The sequence below is a fragment of the Muntiacus reevesi genome, chromosome 14, assembly GCF_963930625.1.
Source record: "Muntiacus reevesi chromosome 14, mMunRee1.1, whole genome shotgun sequence".
Taxonomy (NCBI): domain Eukaryota; kingdom Metazoa; phylum Chordata; class Mammalia; order Artiodactyla; family Cervidae; genus Muntiacus; species Muntiacus reevesi.
In genome coordinates this window covers 5,904,121-5,913,581 of record NC_089262.1, presented here as the reverse complement: position 1 = coordinate 5,913,581, position 9,461 = coordinate 5,904,121, and the positions used below count along the sequence as shown (strand labels likewise).

The following is a 9,461-nucleotide window of genomic DNA, read 5'->3' as shown; positions in this document are numbered from 1 at the left end:
GATAACACACCTGAGTGATTACACATCCGCTCAGTAATTATGCCACAGAACCGAATTTTTGAATCAATGGGCTTTGCTTTAAAAATAACCCATCTTCTAGTTCCTATTCGGAATCCAGTTAGATTAGCTTCATCAATAAGGGCGCCATTGTGCTCTGCCCAATGTCACAGAGCTCTGATTGATTAAAGGCAGGCAGGCAAACTGTGCCAAGGACAGACACAGACGTGTGCCAACCGGAGCATATTGTAGAGCTGAGCACAGAGTACTTCCCTACGTGTTCGTTTTTCTCTCTGGCAAATACATCACTACAATTTATATAATAAAGTATGAACAGTATGTCAACAGATTCATTATCACCATGAAATATGTTTTGTGTACCCAGATAACATTTACATTTTGATTGAACTGGAGTCTGTGGATACAGAAACCACACAACCAAAGCCAGTTTCGGGCTCTGGGAAGCCTCATTGACTCAGCTCACTAAGGAGCTCCCCTGCAGTTCAGTTTTTAGAGCATCAGAGAAAAAATAGCAGCTGAATGGACCATTAACATATACATCTTCTTTCCCCTTCGGTGTGGAATGCTCCCTACTTGTCTTTGAGAAATCTTGCTTCCTTGGTTCATTTGACAAATTATTTTTCAAGTGACAAAATTGGGATCAATATTTCATAAACTCATCTTTAAAATCTGATTACAGGTTACTGATTGGGATTTATGGTCCTGGATATGTGAGATTATTTTGAGTCAGACCTTTCACAAAGTCCCACTGCCATTTCAAAGTTTGTTCCTAGGACTTGTTTCAAGATCCCCTGAGACACTGGAATTCCTCCTGTGAGAAGCTGGGAGTGAGAACCAGTTAATGACTAATCAGCGCCCGGACCAGCGCGTCTGCAACCTTGTGAGAGGAATCGATTTCTCGGCTCCTGCCCCGAGAATGAGATCTAAAAAGTCATGACTCATAGAGCGAGCTGTGTTCTCCGGATGTGTTGCCTAGGGAGGTATCAGGAGAGGGGCTTTATGTACCAAGCTTGAATGATTCAGATACCTTGACTTTTACTTTTATATCCTTTTAGGTGTCCCTTGAAAGAGTCAATGAGAGAATAATTCAATTACACTCTAACACTGTTAAATAATGTACTTTGAGCAACAAGAAGTGGTCTCTAGGAAGAACAATGCTGTGACATAGTTGATGGCTATTTTTGCCCAATTCTGAATTCACTCAATTCAGATAACTTAATTCAAGATGTTAAGCCACTCTACCATGTTTGATTCGTGGTTTTATGTTTGAATTTGAAAATAAACTCACTGCTTGTATTCACATAGCTGTAATGGTTGTTAATATCCTTGTAACGAGTTAAAGTGCTGGATTTTTACTTCTTCCTGACACCAACTGTATGGAGATCTTTGAAGATGTTATAAATATCTCTGAGCTTCAGTTTACCTGTAACATGATAAGAATGAGTCAGTTACTCTAAGCATTTTCCTAACATGTTTATACTACCCTGGGCCGAGTGAAGGGATGAATTTTAATCAACTTTTTTAGATGGGAGCGGATGGGAATGGTACACAAAGAAAGATTGTTGCTTTGTACATATGCATTTGATAACAAGTACTGTTTCCTTTTATATAGTTCATGAGGTTCTCACGGCAAGTATACTGGGATGGTTTGCCATTCCCTCTTCCAGTCAATCACGTTTTGTCAGAACTCTCTGCTATGACCTGTCCATCTTGGATGACCCTGCATGGGATGGCTCATAGCTGCGTCAGCATCATTGGATGCGGCATCATTGGTAAAGTCCCTGATGCTGGGGAAGATTGAGGGCAGAAGGAGAAGAGGGAGTCAGAGGATGAGATGGCTGGACGGCATCACCGATGCAATGAACATGAACTTGGGCAAACTCCGGGAGGTGGTGAAGGACAGGGAGGCCTGGCGTGCTGCAGTCCATGGGGTTGCAAAGAGTCAGACACGGCTGGGTGACTGAGCAACAGCAACACCGTTTCCTTAGGTGGAGGCAGGTGTGAGGAGGTTTCAGTGTGTGTCACGGCAGTGAGTAGACACCAAATCTTTTTTTCATCTTAATATGGCCATTCTTCCTCTCTAGTGTGTGTTAGCCGCTCAATCGTGTTCAACTGTCTGACCCCATGGACTGTAGCCCACCAGGCTCCTCTGTGCATGGAATTTTTCAGGCAAGAATACTGGAGTGGATTGCCATTCCCTTCTCCAGGGATCTTCCTGACCCAGGGATCGAACCCAGGTCTCCGGCCTTGCAGGAAGATTCTTTACCATCTGAGCCACCAGGGGGAAAATACCCTCACTAGAAGGTCAATTAATTAAGGGAAGGAGATTTTGTTTCTTTTGTTCACTGTTATATCTCTATTACCTTAAATTTGCAAAACACATAGTAAATGCTTAATAAATATTTACTTGGTGAATGAATGAATTGATGAAAGAATGAAGATATGAAGTGATTTTATTCTGAAAAAAAAAGTGCAATCGGCAAATAATACTACTATAGTCTTTAATCAGAACTTGATTTGATAGAAATTCTACCCAGGTCTTGAAAAGGTTATACGTGTATAAATGTCTGCTATTGACATTACGTTGATTTTTTTTTTAACTCAGGATGTTTTCAGGTCCTAAAATGGCAAGATTTTCCTACAATATGAACTAGTTCTATTCACCCCAGAGAGCAAAAGCTCATTGCGTATATGAGCTGAGAAACTGAAAAATAACCATAAAATAAACATGTCCAGGAAAATAAAAATGTGCAGAGAAAGTACCATTGAGGTTAGTTTTTCTCTAGAGAAAGCAGAATCTGGTGCTATAGCTCCCAGTCACACACCAGAGGCAAAACAATTCCAGGCAAGGAAGATGCTCAGGGTTTACGTCCATTTAAAACCTCATCTTTTCTGTAGCTTGACCAGGGCTGAGAACTCAATGGCCAGGAAGCAGAGGTAGGACGGAGTGAAGTGGTCACCTGCATGAGTGGTCACTCTAATGACCAAGCAGCAATACCCAGATTAAGGGAAGGAAGATGAAGACACCAGCTGGGAATAGCCTTGTAGGATTTTGTTACTGCTAGCATTTTTGACAAAAATGATATACTTCTGTAAATCTGATTCCAAATAGTATGATCCTCGTGGACGGAGTTCCTTATTACAAATTCAGTGCGTTTTACTCTTCGGTGGAAGGTTTCAGAAAGAATTCAAGTGAACTGTTCAAGCAAGATGGTTGAGTGTTGCAGTGTGTGATAGACACAGATCTTCACACCTAAGTTAGGCACTTTCTTTTTAAATAGTATCCCAGTCACAGGTGGCAGGTCCCACACTGGACTCAAAAACATGCCCGCCAAGCCTTCCTGCCCTTCCATGCCTGCATGCTTGCGTGCTCAGTCCCTCAGCTGTGTCCAACCTCTTTGTGACCCCCTGGACTGCAGCCCCCAGGACCATCTGTAACGTGAATGAGCCGGAGCGTGGACACATCCTCCACTCCTGTGCTATCAGTTGTCCCTATCCCAATAACCATCGTTTCTCTACCTTTATCGTGGTCCCTTCTCACGCCTCCTTGTCCTTCTTTGTCCCTCTCTCTTGTCTTAGTCAAGTCTTCAGGATTGCTCCCCTGCCTTGCTGCCAGCTCAGATCCATCCCCTCAGTGTTCTACCTGGGACAGAAATCTGGCAGCGTCCTGCCCCATTACCTATGCAAGAAAACTACCTTCTCCTGTGAAATACCAGGTCTCTTGGAACAACCCTCCTCAGCCTCTTGATGCCTTCGCATGCCCTGATTTAGGCTCTAGGTAAAGTGAGCTGTAGGAAGCCTGGAGGTCGCCACCCCCCAACCTCACTCTAAACCTATTCACTTGCTTCTTCCTGCCTGAATGGCACCCTTCCTCTCTGCACTATTTTTTTAAAGGGAGGCCATTGGAGAGAGGTGGCTCTAATGCCTGCATTCCCTACCTAAGCAAACCAAAACCTAAGCTAGAGTCGATGCCTTGGAAACTGAGGAAGTGACACTTAAGAACTACCAATCAGTTCAGTTCAGTCACTCAGTCATGTCTGACTCTTTGTGACCCCATGAACTGCAGCATGCCAGACTTCCCTGTCCATCACTGACTCCCAAAACTTGCTCAAACTCATGTCCATCACGTCGGTGATGCCGTTCAACCATCTCATCCTCTGTTGTCCCCTTCTCCTCCTGCCTTCAATCTTACCCAGCATCAAGGTCTTTTCCAATGACTCAGTTCTTTGCATCAGGTGGCCAAAGTAGTGGAACTTCAGCTTCAGCATCAGCCCTTCCAATGAATATTCAGGACTGATTTCTTTTAGGATTGACAGGTTGAATCTCTTTGCAGTTCAAGGGACTCTCAAGAGTCTTCTCCAATACTACAGTTCGAAAGCATCAATTCTTTGGTGCTCAACTTTCTTTATAGTCCAACTCTCTCGTCCATACATAACTACTGGAAAAACCATAGCTTTGACTAGACAGACCTTTGTTGGCAAAGTAATGTCTCTGCTTTTTAATATGCTATCTAGGTTGGTCATAGCTTTTCTTCCAAGGAGCAAACGTCTTTTAATTTCATGGCTGCAGTCACCATCTGCAGTGATTTTGGAGCCCAGGAAAACAAAGTCCGTCACTGTTTCTCCACTGTTTCCCCTTCTATTTGCCATGAAGTGATGGGACCAGATGCCATAGTCTTAGTTTTCTGAATGTTGAATTTAAGCCAACTTTTTCACTCTCCTCTTTCACTTTTACCAAGAGGCTCTTTAGTTCCTCTTCATTTTCTGCCATAAGGGTGGTGTCATCTGCATATCTGAGGTTATTGATGTTTCTCCCAGCAATCTTGATTCCAGCTTGTGCTTCATCCAGCCTGGCATTTCATAACTCCATGAACTACCAGTCACTCACAGCCAATCAAGCTTTCTCAAATAAGATAACCCTTGAAGCTCTAGCCAGTCAAATGATTGCTTTGCTTCGCTTCTGTGTCCTCTGTGAAAACTCCACCCTAGCTTGGTGGAACCTCATCACCCCTGTTGGTAAAAACTCCCATCCACTTTGGGTTTGGCACTGTCTGATTAGAACCCCTGTCTGCTCAAAAAAATCACTTAAATTTTTTTAATGTGCCTCCGTTTACTTTTTACAACACATACACACACACATCCATCCAACCACCCTCCACTTCCCTTACCTGGAAAACTGTTGTTCATCTTCTCACTTGGGAATCTCCTCCATATACCTGTGCCAACCATTCTCCATGGGCTGGCTGTAAGGCTACATCAACCCTGATTACTTTCCTAAAATAGAAAGGCACTGTTATCAAACAATATTTTTGGTATTAGAAGGTTAAGTAAAAGAATTTCTGAAATGATCTTTTTTATTGTTTTAGTAATCCAGTGTGATGAATGACTAGCATCCAGGCTTATTTTGTAGTTCATTATTATAAAAGCATCCTAAACACTGGGCTTTTTCTAAAAAAAATTAGAATGCTAAATATGCAAACACATTTTAAAATAAAACGAGTTAAATATTGTCAGAGTTATACATGATATTTCAAAAGGAGACTCAACTGACCTTGTGGACAGGGTCTGCTTTCTCTCCCATGAGCACCTGAGATGCAACTTTCTCAGCTCCCACTTCAGCACCAGGTGGCCCCTGGAGCAGTGGTGTGGGAGGGTGGCTGGGTTCCTGGGGCCAGTTGCCCTAGATTAATAAAGTCCAAATGGCCTGATGTGGTTAAGTGCCAACTCTATCTAGACAGGCCGCATTTACATTGCTACTGGGAACTGCTGAAGACTTTTTCCAGCTCAGCAAGCCAGAGAATAAAAAAAAAAATCTTAAACCTAGACACTCATTATTGCATTAGAGATCTAATAACTAACACACACACACACACACACACACACACACAGACACACATCTGTCTTCCCTACTGCGGTAGAGCTGCTCTTTACTTATAAACATATTTTTCCCAAGTGCAAACAAGTGGAGTTTTTGTTCAGTTGCTAAGTCATGTCCAACTCTTTGCAACCCCATGGACTATAGCACACCAGCCTTCCTTGCCCTTTACCATCTCCCAGAGCTTGCTCAAGCTCATGTCCACTGAGTCAGTGATGCCACCCAACCATCTCATCCTCTGTCGTCCCCTTCTCCTCCTGCCTTCAGTCTTTCCCAGCATCAGGGTCTTTTTCAATGAGTCAACTCTTCACATGGGGTGGCCAAAGTATTGCAGCTTCAGTCCTTCAAATGAATATTAAAGGAAATCAACAAGTGGAGGGCTTCTCTTAAAAAGTACTTAGAAAATTTTAAAGATTTTAATTACTGGTAAAATACCTGGACTAAAATATAAAGAATAAATATCATGCTTGAAATTTGCTCAATGTTGATTCAAATTTATGCACACTTTACTTGCGTTCTAATGAGAGCACACACTGTAAGTTTTCTCTTAAGACATATAGTTTGCAGTTAGGTATCCAGTCACAGTGATGGGCTCCCAGGCAGTTCAGTGGTAAAGAATCCTTCTGGCAATGCAGGAGACTCAAGAGACACAGGTTCAATCTCTGGGTTGGGAAGATCCCCTGGAGAATGAGATGGCAACCCACTCTATGATTCTTGCCTGGAAAAGTCTATGGATAGAAGAGTTTGACAGGCTGCAGTCTATGGGGTCAAAAAGAGCTGGACATGACCGAGTGACTGAACATACACACACACACACACACACACACACATACACATCCAGTCACAGTGATACGTTTGCAGGACAAAAATACATACTTATATTTAGTCTTTTCAAATTTGCAAACATGAATGTAATGTCTGTTCAGGAAAGAATTTTACAAATCTAAGTTACAAGTCCCTTTTGCTAAGCCCATGTTAATGGCATAGAAGAATATCCAACAGCCTTTTTTACCCTCTTTTAATGGTATGTTACAGGCTTCCCTGGTGGCTCAGGGCAAAAAATCTGCCTGCCAATGCAGGAGACATGGGTTTGAACCCTGGGTCAGGAAGATCCCCTGGAGGAGGAAATGGCAACCCACTGCATTATTCCTGCCTGGAAAGTCCCATGGGCGGAGGACTCTAGAGGGCTACAGTCCATGGAGTCACAAAAGAGTAGGACATGACTTAGCAACTAAATAACAGCAATGGAATATTGTAGGAAAATTTAAGAGCTAAAAGAGTCGTGAAGCATGGTAATAGGAATCACAAGTGTGAACACGGAACAAAATCAGATTACTGCAACGATTCCCACATTGCCAGTTGGATGTTTTCTCTGACTTGGATTCTCCCAGAATGTTTTTCCTTCCTGTGAGTAAAGTATTCTTGACCCAACCAATATTCAGCTTTCTTTTTCTTTGCAGTCTATTTAGTGTTTCAGCAAATCACCTCTAAACAAAAACACAGCATGGACTTCCCATGATGAGTTTTGTACTTAGGCTGGTATACAGACTCCTTTCAGAGCCCTGGGTTTAAGAATGGGCTCTGGGTACTAAAGAGAAAATAAACATAGGCATGAATTGCATGAATAAAGGCTGAACCTCTGGGTGGGTGTATTATCAAACAAGGATACATTCAAAAATAGGGGTGAGTACCGGCTTCACTGTCACAAAGAGTTGAGCGACTGAACAGCACCTGGCTCCTCTCAAACTGTTAACCTACTGATTGTTGGGAGAATAAACTGTAGGAGTGTTTAATGATTTTTAAGCATTGAAAACATGATTATTTGTGCTCATTTATCTTCTTTTTGATCATTGGCTCAGGAGTCATAGATAAAGTCGCACACAGTCACACTTTATAAGACTTTCAGGGACAGGACCACATCTGCTTAAACTGTTCAGACAGCTGGATGATCCACAGTCATAATCTTGTTTTATTTATTATTTTTATTTTTACCCTAATACATGTGTAATCCTGTAATCCCTTGAGTTGCCCTGTTTGTCTTAACCAGCTGGGAGCTTTTCTATTTCTTAATTGACTGATAATTAATTGAACCCTGCCCCACCTCCCCAAGAGGGATTACCAGATTAGTTGCAGTCCCCTGATTGTTCTATTTTAAGTAAAGTGAGGGGACGACAGAGAATGAGATGGTTGGATGGCATCACCGACTCGAAGGACATGAGTTTGAACAAGCTCCGGGATTTGGTGATGGACAGGGAACCCTGGTGTGCAGCAGTCCACGGGGATGCAGACAGCTGGACATGACTGAGCAACTGAACGAAACGAAGTGCAAGTTGCTCAGTCATGTCTGACTCTTTGTGATCCCATGGACTATTCAGTCCACAGAATTCTCCAGGGCATAATACTGGAATGGGTAGCTTTTCCCTTCTCCAGGGGATCTTCCCAACCCAGAAATCAATCCAGGGTCTCCCACATTGCAAGCTGATTCTTTACCAGCTGAACTACCACGGAAGACCCCCCCCCCCTTTTTTTTTAAACTAAGGCTTCATTTAAAAGTTAATTCCAACTATTTTGGAAATAGGTGGGATATAGATTTCAATTAAATAATAGTGGGACACAGAAACTAGAGATAATGTAGCTAATTTTAAATTATTGATGAGCATACAAGAAATCTAGATTTAATGATGGAAAATATACACTTAGTTTTTGAAATTAAATTTTAGAAAATAATGTAGAGAAACTAAGATTCTATCAAAGCTGGTACCTGGTGCAGAGCCTGGGGGTCAGAACCCCGCCGCTGCTGTTTCCTGTGGAGCCTCCTAGAGAGGATTTAACCTGGAGAAGAGGTGCTTCAGTGCGGCAGAGGGTCATCAACACTTGCTCCCCTGACACAGGCGTGCAGAGAATCTGGTTTCGTTTCCCTGTTGGCTTTCCTCTGAGCTCTTCCACTTGTTCCATCCCTGCTGGGCCGAGAAGAGAGAAGGTCATGAGTGCAGTGCGGTCTCTGTCTGGCTTTTTAACTGAAGGGCCCCTTTACGTAACCCGAGCTCTGAGCTGGTGGATCCACGTAAAGGCGTCTGTTATTCCGATCCCAGTGCCAGCTCTGGGCACTCCGCTAGCCCTGGGCACTCCACTGGTATTTGCTGCTGGAGGGTGTGACTTGTAGTCAGGCTGGTCAGGATCCCGTGGTACTCCAGGCTGAGCAGAACTTTCATCATCTCTCACCGAGCCATGGCCATGTCCCCTGGCTAGGTGACCACACCTGGGAACTTGTTAGAGCCACGGACAATGGCCAGCTCTCACTTTAGCTGCCTCTGGGCACCTTGAAGTTCAGAGACATCCTCATGTGGGATGGGGTGGTGGTTTAGTTGCTAAGTCATGCCCGACCCTTGCAAGCCCAGGGACTGTAGCCCACCAGGCTCCTTTGTCCATAGAATTCTCCAGGCAAGAATACTGGAGTGGGGTGGGGTGGTGTTTACAATCTGAATCTATTCTCCTTTTGTCTCTTCTCCCGTCACTGTTGACGTTACTCCGATGCAGTCATCCCTAGGTGAGCACAGGGCAGTGAGCAC

The 9,461-nt window shown here is 43.4% G+C and overlaps 1 long non-coding RNA gene across 1 annotated transcript; it reads right to left on the bottom strand.

Moving 5' to 3' along the window:
* Positions 1-1,126: 1,126 nt before the first annotated feature.
* Positions 1,127-8,859, bottom strand: LOC136146676 (uncharacterized). The gene is made up of 3 exons (XR_010659031.1): positions 8,654-8,859; positions 5,186-5,291; positions 1,127-1,441 (listed from the first exon to the last, which is right to left on the bottom strand). It is a non-coding gene; the product is annotated as an uncharacterized lncRNA (long non-coding RNA).
* Positions 8,860-9,461: the final 602 nt, after the last annotated feature.